Raw genomic sequence first — 13,346 nt, 5'->3', positions numbered from 1 at the left:
CTAGGTAAGGGGGGAAAACAACTAACTAGGGGATAATGACTCAATGCAGAATGAAGAGACAAGACAAAGTATGACTTAAGGCTCACCCTATTGTCTCTGCAACACTACCCACCTATTAGACACAAGACTCAATGGAAAGCAATGAATAGCCCTCATCCAGGCTTGACCTACACATAAGCTGATGAATGGTTGGGAAAAGATAAGATAGGACTTTGAATTTAACCCACAAGACATAATGGATTGTAAAGTTATCGACTTTTAGGACTCAAAGGAAAGGTGAACAAGGCAAGACACAACATACTAGTAACTAAGATAAAACACAAGGGGAAAATCGAGAAACCAAAGACTCTCTTTGTTGTCCTACACATAAAAATCAGCAATGCGATATTCAGAGAGTGACACTATGGAAATCTTCAATAAACTACTACCCCAAACCCAAAAATTCAATCTTTTTTCTGTTCTTTCCCTTATTTTTTCTCCCCCTTTATCTCTTTCTTTTCATTGGAAATAATATTCCAAATGTTTCCATGATCAATCAACATACTCAAATGACTAATGTAACCATGTAGCCAAGTGATCGATTAGATGAAAAAGATCATCATAATCAACCCTCTAGTACAACTAATCATGGAGTCTCATAAGGCAGGAGTATGTAGTCGTGTGTTTGCTGCTTAAGGAACTAATAAAGAGTATTGGATGGTATTTGGAGTGTAGTACCTCAACAATGCTCAACAAGGAAATATAGGAACCGAGACTCTTAAAATTTGCCGGTTGAAACACCTCATTTATCCTGAGTTGGACTTGATCATAAGTAACCTTGAAATCCAAGCGATAGTTGATAAGAGGATCTCCTTGAAAAATAGACTCCAGATGCAAGTTATGGCAAATTGTAAGAAAGATCATCCTTTGGTTGAACCAAAAGTTCCTCCCCTTGCTGCAATGGTATCTGACTAAACTGTTCTTGAATCACTATGGGGATAGCCATTGACACAGTCTCTTGTTGACCCAATTTTGCATGATTGATTTGTTTCTCTTCCTCTTGAACTTTATCGTCATCAATTGAAGGAACCTACAAAACCACTTGAAAATTTGGCTTTTCATCTTCATCTTCATGGAACCTACATTGTTAATTTTTAGGACTTGTTTGTTCTCTGCTGTAGATAATTGCATTTTTTGAACTTTTTCACCAATTTGCACATTATATTCACCCCATAACATCATATTACCATTAGCAATTATGTAGAGAGAACAATAACATCAACAATGCAACGAAACGATGAGGAACAATAGAAGAAAAACATACACAATAGAGACACCAAGATTGTTAATTTTAGGTATGTTCTATGCTTAGAGCAATTTATTTCAATTTTCATAGTTAGCTCAATATCTTTTCCAGATTAGCAATCACATCAACATAATAGTAAATTGCAGATAGAACATAAACATAAATCGCAGAAGACGAGCCAAGACAAGAGGGCACAAGATGTGGCACTAGCTAGGGACAAACCCCAATGTGGGGGAAGCCTTGATCAATTCTTCTTATATGTTCAACAGAGAGAGAGAGAGAGAGAGAGAGAGAGAGAGAGTACATTTACAACAAAAGTCAACACTTTGACTTATCTAGATAAGAGCATAGATCATCTCTAAGAAGATGACACATGAGATCAGTTGAAGACATGTTGCTTCAACTGATTCTCCAAGGTGACTCCTTCACCTATCATTGTGCTGCATCTCGTCATCATGCTGCACATCACCGTACTGCACCATGCTGCACTCATCATTACATTGCTGGACCTCATGACTGCTGCACCTTATGCTGCACTGTTGTCCCATGTGCCATTGTTGAACCATGTTGTCATACAACATCTCTCATGTGCTTGCAACACTATGCTTGCCACTACTGTCCCTGTTGTTCACGCCTGCCATGCTTACCATGCTTGCCATGCTGCACCATGCTTGACATGCTATCCATGCTTGCTGCTGTCCATGCTTGCTACTGTCATGTAATAACTGTTGTCCCACTTTGCTGCCTTGTGATAACTGTTGTCCCACTTGTGCCGCTGCTGCCACTGCTGCACAATTGTCATTGCTGTCCTATGTCATTGGGTTGTCCCATGTAGCTGTACAACACTATGTACCTTACTGTCCCATGCATCTTGGCATCGCCATGTAGCCCAGCTGTCTATTTACTTTGCTGCATTAGTTAGCAGCACCATGTAACGTTGTTGCCATGTGTTGTTTCACCACACTGCACTATTGTATTGCATCACTGGATAGGGCATCTCCCTACAACTGTTATCCTCCATACAAATCAACAAGGCAACCTTCTAGAGACTGCAGTTCTCCAAGGGAATAACCATCCATACCTACGCTATTCCTTTTGGCTTTGTTTAGCTGCGACTAAGGCCATGCTGTCCCTACAGCTCCTCCACGCTGTATAGGGCAGCCTCCACGCTGTTCTTCTGGTCCTTCATACTGTGGCTAAGGTCACGTTGTCCCTACAGCTCCTTCACGCTATCTAGGGCAGCCTCCACGCTCTTCCTTTGACCCTTTATATTGCAGCTAAGACTCCGTTGTCCACACGACTATTCCTTGGCCTAATCTGCCCAACATTACGCACTTGGAACCCTTACTTACCACGCTGTCACCTACAACAAACCCTTACTGCGGCCCATAAACTTCACTGCGTCAGGGCTTCTCACTTAACTGCATCCTAGGGCTTCTCACTTCATTGTGTCCTAGGGCTTCTCACTTGATTGCGTAGATACTTGGGCTATCCTCCTTGTAGCGTTAGGGCTGCTTTCTTGTAGTGTTAGGGTTGCCTTCTTTTCCTCCAACGTCTAGGGCTTCCACTCTTAGATTTCTCTTCCACTAGAACCCAAGACAAGTGGAGAGGAATCAAGATAGAAGTGTGTGTGAGAAATGACTCAAGTCATCTCCTTTTGTACTAAAACGTTGAGCACATGTGGGGTTTATTTGGTTGCTAGCCGACCTTGACGAATTGTCTTATAACACAATTAAATTCATAACTCCATGAGTACTTATCGGAATTGGATGATCTCTAGATCAATCCTACACCTCTCGATGAGAGGGATCTAAGAAAAATATCAGCTGCCATAAATAAGATGACCCTACAACCCTTATCCTCCATACAAATCAGCAAGGCAGCCTTCTAAAGACTGCGGTTCTCCAAGGGAATAACAGTCCATACCTACGCTATTCCTTTTGGCTTTGTTTAGCTGCGGCTAAGGCCATGCTGTCCCTATATCTCCTTCACGCTGTTTAGGGCAGCCTCCACGCTGTCCTTCTAGTCCTTCATACTGTGGCTAAGGTCACATTGTCCCTATAGCTCCTTCATGCTGTTTAGGGCAGCCTCCACGCTGTTCCTTTTGACCCTTTATACTGCGGCTAAGACTCCGCTGTCCACATAGCTGTTCCTCGCCTAATCTGCCCAGCAATACACACTTGGAACAACCCTTACTTACCATGCTGTCACCTACAACAAACCCTTACTGCGGCCCATAAACTTGACTGCGTTAGGGCTTCTCACTTGACTGCAACCTAGGGCTTCTAACTTCACTGCGTCTTAGGGCTTCTCACTTGACTGCGTAGATACTAGGGCTATCCTCCTTGTAGCATTAGGGCCACCTTCTTGTAGTGTTAGGGTTGCCTTCTTTTCCTCCAACGTGTAGGGCTTCCAGTCCTAGATTTCTCTTCCACTGAAACCCAAGACGAGTGGAGAGGAATCAAGATAGAAGTGTGTGTGAGAAATGACTTAAGTCATCTCCTTTTATACTAAAACATTGAGCACATTTGGGGTTTATTTGGTTGCTGGTCGACCTTGACGAATTGTCTTATAACACAATTAAATTCATAACTCCATGAATACTTATCGGAATCAGATGATCTTTAGATCAATCCCACACCTCTTGATGAGAGGGATCCAAGAAAAATATCAGTTGCCATAAATTAGATGGCCCACATGGAGTTTGGCCCTAGTTGCCAATTTTAACAAAGATTTTGGTCAGAGACCAGGGCAAAACACCACAAGGGGGAAAACCCATCCAAATTCTTCTTCTTAGATATTCATAAAATGTTCAGCTGAGATACAATGTACTGATATCATGAGAGATAAATCTTACATCATTAATCACATTAGGCCACCTAGGCCCTGTTACCACTCAAACTAGTAGGGAGTCCTAGAGGGGCACTTGCTAGGTCAAGAGCAACAATGAAGCTAAATCCCACTATCACCACAACTATAGCTTCTTACTCTTTATAGATTTTCACCGATGGGAGGAGACTTGATATATAGAGAATCACTTATAAAGGATAGATCAACTAAGATGGTTGTGAAGTGATCTTAGGGACCCTTTCCCTAGGGGAGGCTCAAGAATGGGGCTCGCTTGCTTCTTAAGCAAGGTACAAGGCTTCCCAGGAGAAGGGGACAAGGAGTTAAGGGCTAGGTTTAAGGAGTGTGAATTGTAAAGGAGCTTCCAAAACCCTAAAATCCTTGTTGAACTTGGTTTCCCAAGTGGTTTTTGAAGAGTTGACTTTTCAAAGGTGTGGGACCACACAAGACCAAGTGGGCCTAGGTTAGGTCAAGGGAGAGGAGTTTAGCAACCAATGATAGATTTGACCTAAATAAGGAGGAGAAGGGCACAAAAGAATTGATTTTTAGTTGAAGGTGCAAAATGATCCCTATGAGGAACTAGCCTAGGGAAACTTAGTGAGAAAACCAATCTCGAGGCTAGGGTTTGGGATATCTCACAACCCCAATGTTAGAATTTCCTCAAATTTGGAGGAGGCCTAGGAGACACACCAACGTAGTAGTGTTGGAAATAATACTGAGAGGGGGGGTGAATCAGTATTATCAAGCAATTTACCAAATCTTCCTTATTTGATCTTTTGAATTATTCTTGCATATCAGTACCATAAAATAATGAGCATGAATAAAGAAAATAGACAGTCACACCAAAGAACACAAGATGTAAGGTGGAAACCCAATGCGGGAGAAAACCACCTGCTGCAATATGTCTCTATCTTCTTTCAAGAAATTCTTTTTACAATGATTTTGTACTGGTGCAGTCCTTTACCAGTACGCAGGCTGCAACCTGCAGAGAGCTACCACTCTCTCTCGTTTTCCAGTCTCTCCTGGAAGGGAGCTACAACCCCCTACTTCTTTTCATGAAGAATCAAATGATCAACAAGTATACAACAGATACAGTCCACTACAGATATCAGATCAGTAATTACAGAAATAACCCAGAACACCTTATGAACAGAAATATATAGTCAATAGATCATCTTAAGATAGGGACGCATATTTTCTTTCTGTGACCTGCGACTGGACGCAGTCTACCTTCCACTGTTCTGCGTGCCGACGCACTGTTCCTCTATGCTTTGCTGCGACCGGCGCACCCAGAAACACTCTCGCGCCGCGTCTTTTGCTTCAGAGACGCACCCAATAACACAGTCGCGCCGCGTCCTTTGCCCCAGAGACGCACCTGAGCCTTTACTGTACTGCGTCCCGGCGCACTTTCCCTTCACTGAACCTGCGTCCCTTCAGATATAAAAGATATGAGGACTTCAGAACCAACCCAAACACTCAGATCCACAGATCTGATCATGCGCCATAGAGATCACAGTCCATTAGAAGATTCGCCTTCATAGATCTGGACTAGATCTCTCCAAAAGATATTCAACCAAGATGATGCATAATCCAAATGAACTCCTTTGCTTTATATAGGCAAGCTTCTCCCCAAAACATGGAACAAAACCACGAGCCGACACCATAGAAACACAAAACCGTCGGCTAGATACCACACAAGAAACCCCCACGTGCTTTTCTCTGCCTTGAAATGTGTGCACTGGGCGGATGCACCTCCTGAACGGCTGGCCTGCGTCCCTGGACGCGGGTTCTGTATGGTATACCTGCGGGGACGCACTTGCTGAAAATATTTCCTGCGTCCTTCTTGATTTATCACCTGAATGGGTTTGCCATCAAGGACAACACCTGAATTATAATGCCAACAATCTCCCCCTTTGGACTTGATGGCAACCACATAATCTTCAGCTTCATTCTCCCCCTTTGACATCAAGGGCAAAGGGTATGCTCCCCCTATGCTCATGCATCTCCAGATCTGTAACCAGAAATCCATCATGAAGGAGATAGAGACATATTGCAGCTATTTCCAAGATCTCCTTTTCCATAATGCCAACAATGCATTATGTGCTCCCCCTGAGCCTATACCACCAATAGGAAGATGATCAACAGTAAGATGATGCATCAACAACCCCCAGCTTTTGCCTGAGGTATTCAAAAGTGTCCCTGGGCAACGGTTTGGTGAAAATATCAGCAACTTGTTCCTTAGAAGGAACATACTCCAACTTGACCTTTTGTTCAAGTACTTGTTCCCGGAGAAAATGGTACTTGATTGGTATGTGCTTGGTTTTTGAATGCATAACCGGATTCTTTGAGATGCTGATTGCACTTGTGTTGTCACATAAGATAGGGATTGGAGGAGTACAAGTGATTTGATAATCCTGCAAATTCTGCATCATCCAAAGGAGTTGGGTGCAACAAGATGCAGCAGCAACATATTCTGCTTCAGCTGTAGACAAGGCAATTGAACTCTGTTTCTTGCTGAACCAAGAGACCAGTCTGGGACCCATAAAGAACGCACCACCACTTGTGCTTTTCCTGTCATCCACGCTTCCGGCCCAATCTGCATCTGTATAGGCATGAAGAGTAAGATCTGAATCTCTAGGATACCATAAGCCATAATTTTGAGTCCCTTGAAGATATTTGAAAATTCTCTTTACTGCTTGAAGATGAGTCTCCTTCGGATTTGCCTGAAATCTTCCAACTATTCCAACTGCATGCATGATGTCTGGTCGGGTACCTGTCAAATATAGTAAACTTCCAATCATAGATCTGTAGGTTGGTTGATGTACTGCTGCAGATTCATCATTTGCACTGAGACTACATCCTGTGACCATGGGTGTACATACTGGTTTTGCATCTTCCATGCCATATTTCTTCAAAATCTGCTTGAGATACTTGGTTTGAGATAAAAAGATTCCTCCTTCCTTCTGTTGGATTTGCAAACCAAGGAAATATGTCAGTTCTCCTAGCAAGGACATTTCAAATTCTTTCTGCATGACTGAGGCAAAGCTTTGACTCATAGCTTCTTCATTGCTGCCAAAAATAATGTCATCTACATACACAACAAGTATTAGCAATTTGTCATTTTCAACTTTTATATACAGATTGCTATCTGCTGAACCTTTTAAGAAACCTTGTTGATGAAGATATTTGTCCAACCGGTAGTACCAAGCCCTTGGAGCTTGTTTGAGACCATAGAGAGCCTTTTTCAATCGGCATACAAGATTTGGATCATTTCCAAGAATGAACCCATCTGGCTGTTCAATGTACACTTCTTCTTCCAAGTCTCCATTCAAAAAGGCTGATTTCACATCCATTTGAAATACTTTGAAGTTCTGAAAACTTGAGAGAGCAAGGAACATTCGGATGGCCTCAAGTCTTGCAACAGGAGCAAAAGTTTCTTCAAAGTCTATTCCTTCTTGCTGCGCATACCCTTTACAGACGAGTCTGGCTTTGTTTCTAATTACTTCTCCATTTTCATTCAATTTATTTTTGAAGACCCATTTTGTTCCAATAACATTCTTATCTTTTGGTCTAGGAACCAGCTCCCAAGTGTTGTTCTTTTCGATTTGCTCAAGTTCTTCATCCATTGCTTTCACCCAACATTCATCTTTGCATGCCTCTTTCACATTTTGTGGTTCGGTGGAGGAAAGTAATGGCAAATAGCTTGAAGCTTCTGCAACTGTTCTTCTAGTTTGTATACCTGCTTCTTTTTGTCCCATGATCTGAGATTCTGGATGGTTCTTCTGAACATATCTGGATGGAGTCTTTTCTTCTATTCTTGTCCGTTCTTCTGCTTCTTCGTGAGGTTCTTCTTGAGATTCTTCTTGAGGTTCTTCTTCTTCATCATTCTGTCTTTGAGGGTAGCTCTCATCTTCTTCGATGTCTTCACGATGTATTTGCCTAGGAATATATCCCTTTTCATCAACCACTACATCAATGCTGTCAACAATTCTGCCAAGTCTTTTATTGTAGCATTTGTATGCTTTGCTATGTGGAGAATTGCCAAGAAGAATGCCTTCATCTGCTCTAGGATCAAGTTTGCCAAGCTGCTCCTCAGTATTCTTGATATAGCATTTGCTCCCAAATATTTTGAAGTGCTTTACCGAAGGAGTTTTACCACTCCAGAGCTCATGAGGGGTTTGAGTGCTGTTCACCCGGACATTTGTCTTGTTGAGAATAATAACCGCAGTATGTGCAGCCTCACCCCAGAAGGTTGCGGGGGTTCCTGATTCATCAAGCATAGCACGAGCCATTTGTTGGATTGTTCTGTTCATTCTTTCAACAACTCCATTTTGCTGAGGCGTTCTAGCTGTAGAGAATTCTCTCCTTATCCCATGTTCATCACAGAAATCGAAAAATTCATTTGAAGTAAATTCCCCACCTCTGTCAGATCTGAGGCACTTAATTTTGTGACCTGATTCATTTTCAGCCAAGGCTTTGAAGGTTTTGAATTTTTCGAATGCTTCATCTTTGTGCTTCATAAGACCTAACCAAACAAACCTGGAGAAATCGTCAATAAATAATATCAAGTATTCCTCTCCTCTAGGTGTTCTTTTTCTGAATGGTCCACATACATCTGTATGTACTAGCTCAAGAGGCATGCTGGCTGATCCTTCTTTCTCTGGAAAGTTAGTTCTGGTTTGTTTTCCAAACTGACATGATCTGCATATGGTGTTGTCAGGAATTTTGATATCTGGAAGATCGCGAACTGCCTGATATTTGCAAGCTTTCCTTATTTGTGAGAAGCTTAGATGTCCCAACCTTCGATGCCATAACCAGTGTTCTTCATTCTTGCTTAGATAGCATTGTTGTTGTCCTTCATCAAATATGTATAGATTATTTGGAGTTCTCTTTCCTTTGAGAACTGTTTTACCTGTATCAAGATCACGAACAAGGCATCCATTTGATCTGAATATAACCTCGGTTCTTTGATCACACATCTGGCTGACACTTAGAAGATTATGCTTCAATCCATCAACAAACAAAACATTTCCAGCCTTAACATCTTCTTTTAAAGGAGCAATACCTTTTCCTTTTATAGTTGCAGGAGTATCATTTCCAAAAGAGACTTTCTTTCCCTTTTCTAAATTAGAATAAGACTCAAGTTTTTCTTTATCACCTGTCATATGCTTCGAACATCCACTGTCAATGTACCATAGATTTTCTTGTCCTTCTGCATAAAATGCTATCCCACATCTTTCTATTTGAGGTTCCTTTATTCTCCATGTTTTGGCGCCTGATGCTTGTTCCTTTTTCTGCTCTTGTACCTTTCTTTCCGGAAACCTGCTTCTGCATTCAAAGTCTTTATGTCCAAAATTATTGCAAATAGAACATTCAACTTCATTTTCAAGAGCTGAAAAGTTGTTATAGGTCCTTTTTGTAATCCCTGTCATACTTCTTTGTTTTTGAGCTTCCCTAGTCATGATTGTTTTATACGCAACACATTGAGCTGCTTTGTGACCAAAGTTATGGCAGGAAAAGCATTGTCCATTGAAGAAGCTTCTGCGATTATTGGATCTACCAGCCAACTGATTGTAATTTCTATTTTCATCTATTCTTGAACCAAATTGAGAAGATTTTACCTGTGGCTGGTTGTGGCTTTTGTTCACCCTTAAGCTGGATTGCCCCTGATAGTTTCTGCTTGACATTTGTCCCTGCTTTACCTGATGATCTTCCTTGTGCTCTTGCTCATTTCTTCTTGCTGCATCAAGATAACTTTTTGAAGTGGATGCTTGAGAAGTTTCTCCATTATAGCCCAAACCTGTCTTATTTAGTGGAGACCGCTGCACACTGATAATCTCATCCAAAGTTTCAGATCCTTTGACAAACTTGAGATTAATAGTTTTTGTTTTCTCAATTTCTTTTCTAAGACCAACAATTTCACCTTCTAATTTTTCAAGATGTTTTTCCTTTTCATCAATTTGGAATTGTAGAGTATCAATAATCATATTCTTTTCTTCTATGCATCTCTTGAGTCTAGTAATTTCATCATAAAGGTTATCCACATCTACAGCATCCTCATAATCATCATCTTCAAATGCCATTAACAACCTATATTTATTACCTTGTTCATCTTCATCACTGTTTGATAAACCATCACTATCTTCATGGGTGTAGTAGCTTTTCTTATTTGCGCTTTGTTTCTTGTTCCATCTAACTGGTTCCTTTCCTTTATCCTTATAAGAGCATTTTGCAGCATAATGACCTACTCTTCCACAAGCAAAGCATTTGAAAGGTAGCTTACCTCTGAACCTTCCAGAACCTCTTTGAAGATTTCTGACAAAATTTGATTCTTCTTCCTCTTCTTCTGGATCATGGCTTGCTTCATAGTAATCTTCTTTGCCTGATGCTTTAAAAGCAGTCTCCCTTCTGTCTGATGGTCCTCCCTTTCTCATTTCATAAGCAGTTAGAATTCCATGTAGCTGAGACATAGTAAGAACACGGAGATTTTCTTTTTCTTCTATTGCAGATACTTTGGATTCAAACTTGGGGGATAATGATCTTAGAATCTTTTGAACTACTAGAGACTCCTTTACTTCTTCACCCAAATTTTTCATACAATTTACAATCTCATCTACCCGAAGAAAATAATTAGCCACACTTTCATCATTATACATCTTGAGAGTCTCATATTGAATTCTGAGAGTTTGAAGTTTGGCTTGTTTTACCTGTTCATCTCCTTCATAGCTTGTGATCATTTTGTCCCATATTTCTTTTGCTGATTTGAAGTGCATTACCTTCATGAATTCTGTTTGGGATATACTTCCTAATAGAGTACTGACTGCTTTTGCATTTGTTTCATACTTCTTTTTCTCAGCTGGATCTGTAGGAGTAGCTGAAGGAAAAGCATAGCCTGTTTCTACAATGTCCCAAACTTCAGTACCAAGAGATTGAAGATATGCAGTAACTCTTACCTTCCAATAATTGAAGTTTGTCCCATCAAAAACTGGTGGCCTGATTGATGCTTCTCTCTCGTAGTTGCTCATGATGAACGATCTACCTTCAAGCGATCAAGCTTTTCTGAAGGACCTGCTCTGATACCAATTGTTGGAAATAATACTGAGAGGGGGGGTGAATCAGTATTATCAAGCAATTTACCAAATCTTCCTTATTTGATCTTTTGAATTATTCTTGCATATCAGTACCATAAAATAATGAGCATGAATAAAGAAAATAGACAGTCACACCAAAGAACACAAGATGTAAGGTGGAAACCCAATGCGGGAGAAAACCACCTGCTGCAATATGTCTCTATCTTCTTTCAAGAAATTCTTTTTACAATGATTTTGTACTGGTGCAGTCCTTTACCAGTACGCAGGCTGCAACCTGCAGAGAGCTACCACTCTCTCTCGTTTTCCAGTCTCTCCTGGAAGGGAGCTACAACCCCCTACTTCTTTTCATGAAGAATCAAATGATCAACAAGTATACAACAGATACAGTCCACTACAGATATCAGATCAGTAATTACAGAAATAACCCAGAACACCTTATGAACAGAAATATATAGTCAATAGATCATCTTAAGATAGGGACGCATATTTTCTTTCTGTGACCTGCGACTGGACGCAGTCTACCTTCCACTGTTCTGCGTGCCGACGCACTGTTCCTCTATGCTTTGCTGCGACCGGCGCACCCAGAAACACTCTCGCGCCGCGTCTTTTGCTTCAGAGACGCACCCAATAACACAGTCGCGCCGCGTCCTTTGCCCCAGAGACGCACCTGAGCCTTTACTGTACTGCGTCCCGGCGCACTTTCCCTTCACTGAACCTGCGTCCCTTCAGATATAAAAGATATGAGGACTTCAGAACCAACCCAAACACTCAGATCCACAGATCTGATCATGCGCCATAGAGATCACAGTCCATTAGAAGATTCGCCTTCATAGATCTGGACTAGATCTCTCCAAAAGATATTCAACCAAGATGATGCATAATCCAAATGAACTCCTTTGCTTTATATAGGCAAGCTTCTCCCCAAAACATGGAACAAAACCACGAGCCGACACCATAGAAACACAAAACCGTCGGCTAGATACCACACAAGAAACCCCCACGTGCTTTTCTCTGCCTTGAAATGTGTGCACTGGGCGGACGCACCTCCTGAACGGCTGGCCTGCGTCCCTGGACACGGGTTCTGTATGGTATACCTGCGGGGACGCACTTGCTGAAAATATTTCCTGCGTCCTTCTTGATTTATCACCTGAATGGGTTTGCCATCAAGGACAACACCTGAATTATAATGCCAACAAGTAGACGCCAAGAGATCGAATTTTTTTGATGGGTGTTTGTCGGGACAATGATGCCCTAGGAGCCCTAATGTAGTTAGTTCCTAGAATAAAGAAGGAGAGTGTTACGAATATAAATTATTTAAAATAAAATAAATATAAATAAATGTAAATAATAAATAATCAAAATAATGATTATCTTAAATAGTCATTAGTTAAGTGAAAAGGCATGTCTAAAAGACATGCCCAATCATGACAGGACCCTTGCCTATGTATATAAGCAGGGCCTCATTGTAACGTTCAAGATCACTGGTGCATTTCATATATATTAATAAAATGTTATTTATAACATGCATTTGTGTATTTCACATTTAAAGTCAACAAGCTAAAGTTTTGTTGCTTCATTGGTATCAGAGCCATGTGAGTCTTTGAACATTATCTGCCGCACAATATGACATTAAGTTTTTGCCCTGAATTCATTGAGCAGTTTAGTAAAATTCAAGAAGCATTTCAACGAATAGAAAAATCACGTGCAAAAGTTACAACATGTTTAAAGAAAAGTTATGTGGAAATCCATAATAAGGAAGATGATAATGACGAGAAAGAAACGAAACAAGTTGAAGCAAGACAAGAATATTTTGATCAAAACGATGATAATGAAAATGAAGATGTAATAGATAATGATGAATATGAGAATGATATAGATCAAGGTGATGATCCAAATGAAGGTGATGTAGATGAGGATTATGTAGATCAAAATGATGATCCAGATGAAGATGATGTGGATGAGGACTATCTTGAGAAACAAGAAGATGAATAGATATCAAAATCAAAAGAGAAAGCGAATGTTTTGAAGAATAAACTTCTAGCTTATGACCGCAATGAAAAGTCACAGACAACTATTATTGACGATCAAAGTGATTACTTAGATATCGATGGGAACTCTTGGTT

The 13,346-nt window shown here is 40.8% G+C and overlaps 1 protein-coding gene across 5 annotated transcripts in view; it reads left to right on the top strand.

Moving 5' to 3' along the window:
* The window catches only part of LOC149182882 (protein PHOSPHATE STARVATION RESPONSE 1-like), a 235,636-nt gene that overhangs the window by 68,856 nt on the left and 153,434 nt on the right, over nt 1-13,346 (top strand). The gene's annotated exons all lie outside the window — the stretch shown is intronic.

The sequence above is a fragment of the Pinus tabuliformis genome, chromosome 3_2 (assembly GCF_031772625.1).
Source record: "Pinus tabuliformis cultivar Carrire ecotype Pingquan chromosome 3_2, CPIR1, whole genome shotgun sequence".
Lineage (NCBI taxonomy): Eukaryota > Viridiplantae > Streptophyta > Pinopsida > Pinales > Pinaceae > Pinus > Pinus tabuliformis.
The sequence above is the reverse complement of the archived record's forward strand: the minus strand, read 5'-3'. Positions and strand labels throughout refer to the sequence as shown.